This window comes from Thamnophis sirtalis, unplaced genomic scaffold (assembly GCF_051295495.1).
Source record: "Thamnophis sirtalis isolate CommonGarterSnake01/CBP01778 unplaced genomic scaffold, rThaSir2_p1.2 scaffold_13, whole genome shotgun sequence".
Lineage (NCBI taxonomy): Eukaryota > Metazoa > Chordata > Lepidosauria > Squamata > Natricidae > Thamnophis > Thamnophis sirtalis.
Window position 1 is genome coordinate 9,674,672 of NW_028261393.1, and position 11,819 is coordinate 9,686,490.

Below are 11,819 nucleotides of genomic sequence, written 5' to 3' on the forward strand. Positions count from 1 at the left end.
TGGGAAAGCATCTCTGGCTTTCTTTAATATCATGTTACTCCTCACAGCTCATAGAATTAGAATCATTTCCACTTCATTGCTAGCCCTCAAAGGGATGGATTTCCCTCTCTATTCAGAAGTAGTTTGGTGGACATATATTCTTCTCTCTTTTTTATTAAAGACTTTTAATAGATTTTACAAATGTTTCCCCTTCCCTCCCTCCACCCCAACCCTGCCCCCCTCCAACCCTACCTCCCCCCAACCTCCCAGAGCAAAATACAGGGTATAAACATTTAACAATCATACACTAAGATAAGCTAACTAACTATAGCATCCTATCTCCTCTTGTACTTTAACTCCCCTTTTATTAAGCTAACTTTAGATAAATTGTAACATTCCTTGTTCATTCATAAGCTAATTGAAATTTCTTAGTCCGATATTTATTTTGAATGTAGTCAATCCATCTTCTCCATTCCAGCTTGTATTTCTCGTCTGAATGGTCCTTCAAATATGCTGAGATTTTGGCCATCTCTGCTAAATTTACTACTTTTAATATCCATTCTTGAATAGTAGGCAATTCTTCCTTCTTTCAGTACTGCGCCACCAACAATCTTGCTGCCATTGTTAAGTTCAAAATCAAATTAGTCTCTATAACTGCACAATATGTAATTATACCTAGCAAGAACAGCTGGGGAGTGAACTTTATTGACATATATTCTTCTCTTCATGGCTTTCTAGGACCATGTCAAGAATCTCACTTTTCCACCTCAGAGAGTGAAAGTATTAGTACCACTTTATAAAGCCTTAGTAAAACCACACCTGGAATCCAGGTTTGGTCATCACATTAGAAAAGAAGATGTTGAGACTTTGGAAAAAGGGCAGAGAAGAGCAACTAAGATGATAAAAGGCCTGGAGACTAAAACATATGAAGGACACTTGAAGGACACTTGGGTTTGGCCAGTCTAGAGAAAAGAAGGACTAGGGAGAGACATGATAGCAATCTTCCAATACTTGAAGGGCTGCCACAGAGAAGAGGAGGTGTCAACTTATTTTCCAAAACATCAGACGTCATGACAAGAAACAACGTATGGAAACTATTCTGAGGAGAAAAGGAACCTGGAATTAAAGAGAAACTTCCTAACAGTGACGACAATTAACCAGTGGAACAGCATGCCACCAGAAGTTGTGGGTGCTTCATCATTGGAGGTTTTCTAAGAAGACACTGGACAGCCAACTCTCTGAAATGGTATAGAGTCTCCTGCTAGAACAGGGGGTTAGACTAGAAGACCTCCAAGGTCCCTTCCAGCTCTATTCTGATTGTTTGATTGATTGATTGATTGATTGACTTAGTGGTTTATAATACCTACATAGCAATCTTGCTGAAGTGATATAAAACCTGTCTATTATAAAGCCCATTGCTATTATCTTAGCACAATAGTTGAATGTCTCGATGTCTTAAGAAAACACGATGAAGAAAACAAGAATGACTTTAACTACGTAAGCCCTACTTCATGATTTACAAATGATCACAGCTGAGTTTTGAAATTGTTCCAGAGTCCAAGCAAAGAAATCATATTACAACCTAATGTGATTTATGAACCTAACCACTGAATGCTTTGAAACCAATCATCTTATGAGGTAAGCTGGGATTCCTGATCTGCAAAAATCTAGAAATGTTACCATTTCTCTCTTGTTTCTGCAATTAAGAGAAAGAAAGAAAAAAGAAACTTTGCATGCAGAGTGCATAAACAATCAGAAGCTCTATTGATCGTGGTCAATGATCAGGGATAATGAGAGTTGGAATCCAATATATCAAGGTCTAAAGTAGTGTTTTTCAACCTTGGCCACTATAAGTCATATGGACTTCAACCAGAATTTCCCATCTGGCATGACAAGCTAGGGAATCTTGGGAATTGAAGTCCACATGTTTTAATATTACTAAGGTTGAGGAACACTGATCTACAAGCTTCTCATCTCCACTAAATAAGATAGACACAAGATTTAGAAGACTTCAACTGCAACACAGCCTGAGAATTATTCACTAGATCAGCTTAAACACCCTCAAATTATTTTCTACAAATGTATTATTTTATACTGTAGGACAGTATTGAAAACAGCTCATCTGCCTGGAATCCACACTGTATATCGTTACATTAATACGATCGACCGGGTCCAGAGATATTTCACGAGAAGAGTCCTCCACTCCTCTGCTCACAATAGAATCCCTTATGCCACCTTGCTCGAAATTTTGGGCTTGGACAATCTGGAACTGCGTCACCTGCAGTCGGACCTAAGCATAACACACAAAATTGTCTGCTACAATGTCCTACCTGTCAATGACCACTTCAGCTTCAACCTCAATAATACACGGGCAAACAATCGATACAGATTCATGGTGAACAGCTCCAAATTTGATTGCAGAAAATACAGCTTCAGCAACAGAATGGTCAACCCCTGGAATGCTCTACCTGACTCTGTTGTTACATCCTCAAACCCCCCACAGCTTCAACCTTAAACTGTCTACCGTGGACCTCACACCATTCCTAAGCGGTCCGTAAAGGGGGCGTGCATAAGTGCACCAGCGTGCCTAACATCCCTGTCCAACTGTCCTCAATTATTTAACCACTGCGCCACCTCAGAGCCGAGGTGGCGCAGTGGTTAAATGCAGCACTGCAGGCTACTTCAGCTGACTGAAGTTCTGCAGTTCGGCTGTTCAAATCTCACCGGCTCAAGGTTGACTCAGCCTTCCATCCTTCCGAGGTGGGTAAAATGAGGACCCGGATTGTTGTTGGGGGCAATATGCTGACTCTGTAAACCGTTTAGAGAGGGCTGAAAGCCCTATGAAGCCGTATATAAGTCTAACTGCTATTGCTATTGCTATTATTTGTACTCATTTTCTTGTTTCGTGTCTATGTCCATACTTAGACCTGCTATCCTGTACATGTTTGACAAACTAATAAATAAATAAACAAATAAATGAATACCCTGATGCTATCTAATCCACCCCATCCAATAAGGTCAGTTAAAAGAGAAGGCTGAGAACATATCTACAACTCAAATTTACCTTTGCCCTCCCAATGTATATTATTTTTTTACAATTTAATACCCTGGATTATCTGGAGGAAAGCAAAATAAAATAAAGGTGAATTAACTCACCAGCCAAATAGAATTTCAGATCCACTGTTCTTTTCTGGAAATGAAGATTTAGCAAACAGGACAGAAAAGCAGAGGGAAGTTCTGTTTACATCCGCATGGTTTTTTTTTCCCCCAAATCAAATGTTTGTATATCTGGGGAACATTTAAGTGCGATAATGGAATAAGTCAAGGACGGTTATTGGCAACTAAATAGCTGACATTATATCTGGCCATTATATTTTCAAATGGGTGGAAGAAGTTAGAAGCTTGGTTTATGTGGTGTTGCACACATAATACTAGATTCTGCTTCTAAAATATGTGCAATTAAAAAAATCACCAAGATCTTTCAGTTCTCACTGTAGCTTGGAATTTCTCCCAGGCAAAGCAGCGTTATTGGACCCTGAACCATACTTGCTTTTTTGGGTTGGCTAGTCTTTAGATAGGAAGGGTTGTGATTCTTTCTTTCAAGGTAGAATTGTGTGGATGTTTGAGACTCCATAACACAACTGCCCAGATCAGCATTAACGTGATTGAGTTCCTAAAATTTCTAAAAGAACAAAGTAACCTAGTATTAGAACATTGTACCTGGAATGTCCATGTAGTTTCCCCGAGTCCAGCTCAGCTGATATTATCACCATCATCTTTTAATGATCCCATAATTCCTTGTGGAGTGGAGTCTGGATGGAGCTAGCAGAGTGTTTACTGGCCCGATGCCCTTCATGTCACCAATGTGGAGTTTTGTTCCACAGATATATTCTCATTGTGCCCAGAGAGAGAAATATCTACGGTACCTCTACCTAGGATCGAACTCACAGCCTCCTGATTGTGAGGCGAGAGCTCCACCTCTAGGCCACTGCACCACTCCTCAGCTCTACTGATGTGAGTACAGGATATCTGAGGAACTGTCTTGCCCCAATGGAACTGGCCTGCCCCACTTGTTCTAATAGAAGGGCCTACTGTGGACCACATCAGTCAAAGATTTTGGCTGGTGGGATATGGAGGAGCCTTTTCTGCCATGGTCCCTGCCAGTGGTGGGATTCAAATAACTTAACAATCGGTTCTGTGCCCTAATGATTTCTTCCAACAGCCAGTTCACCAAACTGCTCAGAAAGTTAACAACCGAAGTGGAGCGAACTGGTTGAATCCCACCACTGGTCCCTGCCCTTTGGAACATCTTGCTTCTGGAGATAAGATCTTCTCTCACTCTTCAGGCCTTCAGGGAGAGCCTTAAAACTGCCTCTGCCCAGTTGGTTTGGGGCCCTGATAGATAAGCTGTAGGCCAGAGGTGGTTGGTGCAGTAACAGAGAAGGCACCACAACCGCTCTACCCCATGGTCATTTAGTCTGCAACTTAATATTTTGTAATTTTAGTCTGTTTTTATACTTACACTTGAATAGAATATTCATTTTGGTGAATAGAATAGAATACAGTAGAATACAATACAATACAATAAGATACAATAGGATAGAATAGATAGCAATAGCAATAGCAGTTAGACTTATATACCGCTTCATAGGGCTTTCAGCCCTCTCTAAGCGGTTTACAGAGTCAGCATATTGCCCCCAACAACAATCCGGGTCCTCATTTTACCCACCTCGGAAGGATGGAAGGCTGAGTCTACTTTGAGCCGGTGAGATTTGAACCGCCGAACTGCAGCTAGCTGTCAGCTGAAGTGGCCTGCAGTACTGCACTCTAACCACTGCGCCACCTCGGCTCTTCTATTCTATTCTATTCTATTCTATTCTAGAATAGAATAGAATAGAATAGAATAGAATAGAATAGAATAGAATAGAATAACAGAGTTGGAAGGGACCGTGGAGGTCTTCAAGTCCAACCCCCTGCTTAGGCAGGAAACCCTACACCACTTCAGACAAATGGTTATCCAATCTCTTCTTAAAAATTTGTTCCAGCTTCTGCCAACCTAGCAGTTCGAAAGCACGTAAAAAATGCAAGTAGAAAAATAGGAACCACCTTTGGTGGGAAGGTAACAGCGTTCTGTACACCTTCGGCATTTAGTCATGCCGGCCACTGGACCACGGAGACATCTTCAGACAGCTCTGGCTCTTCGGCTTTGAAACAGAGATGAGCACCGCCCTCTAAAGTCAGGAACGACTAGCACATATGTGCAAGGGGAACCTTTACCTTTAAGCCACTCAGAGTCACCTCAAACAGCGAGGTGGGAGGCATATAAATTTAATAAATAAATAGATTTAATAACTAAATAAAAGTTATCTTCTTTCCCTGTTTTGCTTCTTTATGACAACTCCTGGTTCCCCTTTAAGCAACCAGCTCTGACTCCATGATAGCACAAAGGGGGAAATGGGGGGGGGGAGGAATCCAGAGATTCTGGATTTCAGCTTGCACTTTGCAAACTTGTGCTGCTTGCATAAATTGGGTCCTGGTTTACTCTCTGTCCATTCTTTACTTTTATTTTTTTTATTTTACTTTTACATCCTTTACTTTACTTTGCAATTTCGTTGTATTTATTTTGTACAGTGACAATGAAGACTACACTACTATTATGACCGTTTGTGGCCAATCTCTCTTCCACCCTAGAACATCCTGTTGCCTCTCCTCCATCGAACAGCTTTTGCAGCCTTCTTCTCCTCAACTCCGAACTTCTTTGGAGTCTTGACAAAACAAACAGCGGAGTTATCATTAACACACACAAACACGAAACCCTCAGAATCAAAGGACGCAGTTGACCTGAATTAGCCAGAGGCCCTCTGGAAAATATGTACTGTTTCTGTGGCCAGGATGTACTGTACATATAGACATGTTACACCAGAGATAGTCAAGGGACAACCCCACAGTTGGAGAGTGAGAGATCAAGGGCTAGAGAAGATGACGCCGAAGTGAGAAATGGATAGGGCCAGGGATGGAATTCAGCCGGTTCAGGCGAATTGGATGCTAATTTTGCTTCTGGTTCACCGAACTGGTTCTTTCAAGGACTGGCTGGCCCCACCCATCCCACCACTTTCAGGAGTCTCTACGTGGCCCATTCATCATGGCAGATAAGTACAGAGCATGCATGAAGGCTCCGGGAGGGCGAAAAACAGGCCTACCATAAGTTCTGGAAGTCCGGAAACAGGACCATTTCCAGCTTCTGGAAGGTCTCCAGAATCCGGGGAAGGCTGTTTTTGCCCTCTTGAAGGCTCGAGGAAAGCCTCTGGAACCTGGGGAGGGTAAAAATGCCCTCACTACCACTGTGAGGAGGCTATGCCTCGCTCACCAAGCAACTGGGCAGAGAACCACTTGCTAAAAATTTTCAATCCCACCCCTGGATAGAGCAGTTATATTTGGTGGGGTTGAGACATTGCATTTTTGCCGAAGTTTATTTGGGGGGCTTAGGTGGTTCCTTGTTTCCTTTTTAAAAGATAAAAAATTAAAGCCTTTCACTAGTTGCCTTGTTCAAAAAGATGAGACATCAAGACTTCTGGCAGCTGTTCTCAATGCTCTTGATATTGTACACTAGATGGTGCTATCGGAATGCGAGTAGCATCCAAAGAAAAGCATGAAAAACTGTGTGATTCATAGACTGCCCTAGCATGATTTATTTATCCAGGCCACAGTATCAGCGATGTTATTCTTTTCATTAAATAAGATTGGAGATTAAATCCTTACCTAACCGTTCCCTGGAATTTATGCTTCCTTGAAATAAGCCGAGGTGGCGCAATGGTTAAATGCAGCACTGCAGGCTACTTCAGCTGACTGCAGTTCTGTAGTTCGGCTGTTCAAATCTCACCGGCTCAGGGTTGACTCAGCCTTCCGTCCTTCCGAGGTGGGTAAAATGAGGACCCGGATTGTTGTTGGGGGCAATATGCTGACTCTGTAACCGCTTAGAAAGGGCTGAAAGCCCTATGAAGCAGTATATAAGTCTAACTGCTATTGAAATGAAGATGAATCTCAGGGTCTCTTAAAAATGAAGTGTGTGTAATACAGAGTTTAATAGATATTGCTCACCATCATAAGCCATTTCCTTCCATTTCTACTTGCTTGCTTACCACTTAGCAGCTTGGGAGTCTCCATTCCCAAAAGGTTTTTTTAAGCATGTTATCCCAGGACTCAAAGAAAATCTTTCTAAGTTGTTGGCTCATCCTGGATCTAAAAAGGCTTTCCCACCTAAACTTCTAATACAGGGGGGGGGCTCAATTTAGGACCACAATTGAGTACTACCTTTATGTTGCTAAATGAGGAATTTGTTAAGGTTATAAGGTTTATTGTATTTATATGCCGCCCTATTCCCAGAGGGACTCAGGGCGGCTAACAAACCCGGGGGGGGGGGGTGGGTAAACAAGAAGGGAATATAACGAACAAAGTACAAAGAGAATTTAAAAAGACAGTCAACAGTCACACAATTCGAGTGGGGAAGGGAACTCGTCAACCCCAGGCCTGCTGGCACAGCCAGGTTTTAACGGCTTTTCGGAAGGCCTGGAGAGAGGTGAGGGTCTGAATCTCTGTGGGAAATTCGTTCCAAAGGGCTGGAGCAGCCACAGAGAAGGCCCTCCTCCAGGTAGTAGCCAGATGACATTGGCCAGTAGATGGAACCCGGAGGAGGCCTAATCTGTGGGATCTAATGGGCCTTTGGGAGGTAATTGGCAACAGGCGGTCTCTCAAGTACCCAGGTCCAATACCATGAAGGGCTTTATAAGTGACGACTAGCACCTTGAAGCGTATCCAGAGACCAATCGGTAACCAGTGCAGCTCGCAGAGGATTGGTGTAACCTGTGTGTACCGAGGTGCACCCACAATCGCTCGCGCTGCTGCATTGTGGACGAGCTGGAGTCTCCGAATGCTCTTCAAGGGCTGCCCCATGTAGAGCGCATTGCAGTAGTCCAGTTAAGTATGTCTTGCCCCATTTTCCAACTTTTCTTGCCACTGTTGTTAAGTGAATCACTGCAGTTGTTAAATTAGCAACACGGTTGTTAAATTAGTAACATGCTTGTTAAGTGAAGCTGGCTTCCCCCTGACTTTGCTTGTCAGAAGCTTGCAAAAGGGGATCATGTGTCTTCAGGATGCTGCAACCGTCATAAATATGAGTCAGTAGCCAAACATCTGAGTTTTGATCATTGGCCATGGGAGATGCTGCAATATTCCACAAGTGTGCGAAAAATGGTTGTAAGTCACTTTTTTCAGCGCCGTTGCCACTTCTAAGGGTCACCGAGCAAACTGTTGTAAGTCGAGGACCACCTGTATAATAGGCTAGCCTAGTAACAGCTTCAAAGTGTTCATCTCGATTTTTAATGTAGATTCTCCCCATTACAGAATTTATTGGTTGCGCAAGACTTCCACCAGATGCTTGGCGGATTGAAGAAGTTTTTTTTAAAAAGTGAAGCGAATTACTGTGGCAAAGTCCAGATGAGAAGAGAACGGGAAATTGGACACATGGACTCCAGATTGCTGCTCTACATTATGAGACCCTGAAAACCTGTTTGTCTGTCGGTCTGTTCATCTGTCAGGCCATCAGCCTCTCTGTCCACTTGTCCGTCTGTCTACCCTACCATCTATCCATCTACCTATCCAGAGGTGGGTTCCTACCAGTTCGCACCTATTCGGTAGAACCGGTTCGTCAAATCTACCGAACCGGTTAGAAGAGGTTCCACCAGTGGGCCCGGAAAGCAGGCCACACCTACAGAAGAGGTTCCCAAAATTTTTGAAACCCACCACTGGTGGGTGTGTAATGTCCCGCAGTTATCTACGCATTAATAATGATCTAGTAATATTTCCTTATAGATTTTAGGGACCTTTCCTTACATAATTGGTGTTTTCTTTCATACTTTTGGATTTCTAATTTCTGTTTCCGTTAGTTGGCAATTGCTAAAACCAATCCCACGTGAAAAAGTATTCAAAGCCTTCTTGATTTTAATTGTCAATTTATTTATTCCTGCACATTGTAATATTTATTCGTTTACATATCTCTGTTTTTCCACTGTTGTGCAAACACAATTCCAGCAGCTGCTAACATGTGTAAAATTAAATATATATTATACTCCCTTTCAAATAGCCAACAAAATATTTCTGGTTTTAATTCCATATCTTGCTTTACGATTGCTTCTAACCACTAACTTCTGAATAGCTACTTGGACCTACCTAAGTACTAATTCATAATTTCATATTCGGTCACATGGGCAGCAAGCCACTCCCATTCGGTCACATGGGTGGCAAGCCACTCCCACAAAGGAGGTCACACCCACAGAGTAGGTTCCAACAATTTTTGAAACCCACCACTGTACCTATCCATCTGCCCATCAGCCCATGCATTTTTCTGCCCACCTGTCTGTCCATCTGCCGGTCCATCCATCCATCGGTCTATCTGTCTGTTCACATGATGACCTCGGTCTATCTGTCTGTCCATTCAACACCAGGATTGAAAGTTGATGGAGATTCTCAGTCATCCAGGTCATGGTTGTCCCAAAGGTGCTTTTTTCAAGAGGCAACTGGGCTTTCTGCTTTTTCTTTGAAGATACTTCGCTTCCATTCCAAGAAGCATTTTCAGCTCTGTCCCTGAAAAAGAGATGAAGAAGCTTCTTGAATGAGAAGAGAAACATCTTCAAAGAAAAACCAGAAAATCCAATCGCCTCTTGAAAAAAGCACCTTTGGGACAATCAGGATTGAAAGTTGATGTTTTCTTACTTGCCTATAGAGAAGAAAGAGGAAATGGGATGGATTTGTAATAAGATCTGTAATCTTATAAAGGGAGGAAAGCGTTACTAAATTTGTCTTATACTTGGGAGGAAGCTTGAAAACCATTTCTTTATGACTTTTTTCTTTTCCTGTCTTTTCTTCTTCTTTTTTTCCAGGCATTTTTTGCTCTTTATATTTTCTTCTCTCCTTTTGAGTTCAAATTGTGTTTGTGTGGGTATTTACTATCTGTCGGCTGTGACCAGGGGGGCCTTTGCCCAGGTTTGCCTGGTGCACCAATTGCAACCCTATCTGGATCGGGAGGCCCTTCGGATAGTCACTCACACCCTCGTCACCTCAAGACTGGATTACTGTAATGCGCTCTACATGGGGTTGCCCCTGAAGAGCGTTTGAAGACTTCAGCTAGTCCAGAATGCAGCTGCGTGAGCGATTGTGGGTGCACCTAGGTACACCCACGTTACACCTATCCTCCGAGAGCTGCACTGGCTTCCCATTGGTCTCCGGACACGCTTCAAGGTGCTAGTCGTTACTTTTAAAGCCCTACATGGTATCGGACCTGGCTACCTGAGAGACCGGCTCCTGCCAATTACCTCCCAAAGACCTATTAGATCGCACAGACTAGGCCTCCTTCGGATTCCATCTGCCAGCCAATGTCGGCTGGCGACCCCCCGGGGGAAGGCCTTCTCTATAGCTGCTCCAGCCCTATGGAACGATCTCCCCGTTGAGATCCGGACCCTTCCTACCCTTCCGGCCTTCCGCAAAGCGACCAATGGGAAGCCAGTTCCGGCAGGCCTGGGGCTGTTGAATTATCCAGCCCCATCCTAAGTTATGAATATTGTTGAATTTTTAATTTTGTTTTTATTTTTATATTCCCTCTTCCCTTTATTTGTAAGCTGCCCTGAGTCTTCCAAGAGTGAGCGGCATACAAGTTAATTAATTAATTAATTAATTAATTAAATAAATAAATAAATAAATACTATTATTGAAACTTTGTCTGTCATCTTCAATTGGGCGAAATGGTTTTTCATACTGCATTTTTTTTGAGCCAATATAACTTAAATGGTAACTTACAGAGTTCAAAAATTACTCCAAGTGGACTTGAAATTTTGCAAATTCATGGACATATTGCAATGCATTTTGGAGAGGAAGCCCCTGGGGTTGTTGTGTCAAGAGTTGGCACATTCTAACAACTCTCTGCATAACTGACCTCTTCTGACTGATGAAACTGCTTCGATGAGCAGCGACATGTCTCAAGTTAACAAAGAAAAAAAAAACCAGTCCAGTTTCCAAGATGCAACTGTCAGAAATCTTTTTCCTGGAAGGCTGAGAATTTTCATTGACATCCTTCTCATTATTTAAGTACCCTGGAATGCAGCCCCCAACAGTGATTGACAACTGTGTGGCAATCCCACTCCCATTTCTCTCTGACTGGCCAATGAGGAAAGGGCAAGTGAAGTAGAGGGCAGGATAAGAAGCAATGGGTGGAAACTAATCAAGGAGAGAAGCAACCTAGAACTAAGGAGAAATTTCTTGACAATTAGAACAATATCAGTGGAACAACTTGCCTTCAGAAGTTGTGAATGCTCCAATATTGGAGATTTTAAAGAAGAGATTGGATAACCATTTGTCTGAGGTGGTGTAGGGTTTCCTGCCTAAGGAGGGGGTTGGACTAGAAGACCTCCAAGGTCCCTTCCAACTGTGTTATTCTATTCTAAGTAATGAATGTTTGCCAGGATTGTCCTGGTGCATGGGCTTATGGAATGTCCACTGTTGTTTTTTTCTGCAAAAAGTGTAATCTGACTGTTAGGAATGCCACTTTCAAGGGCATTTTAATGACTGATCAGATTTTTTAGTTTGTCAGAAGGCAACTAATGAGTGAAGAGGGTTTATTGAGAACACTTATCCAAGCCACTCTAGAAACATAGTGACACCATTAGCTAGTGCAAAATACAGCAATTTTTTTAAATTGATGCAGAGATAATAGTATAATAGTGTCAATAAATGGACAAATAAGTTATGGGAATTGTAATTGGGTCCTTAAGAGCCACAGCCGAACATGAAGC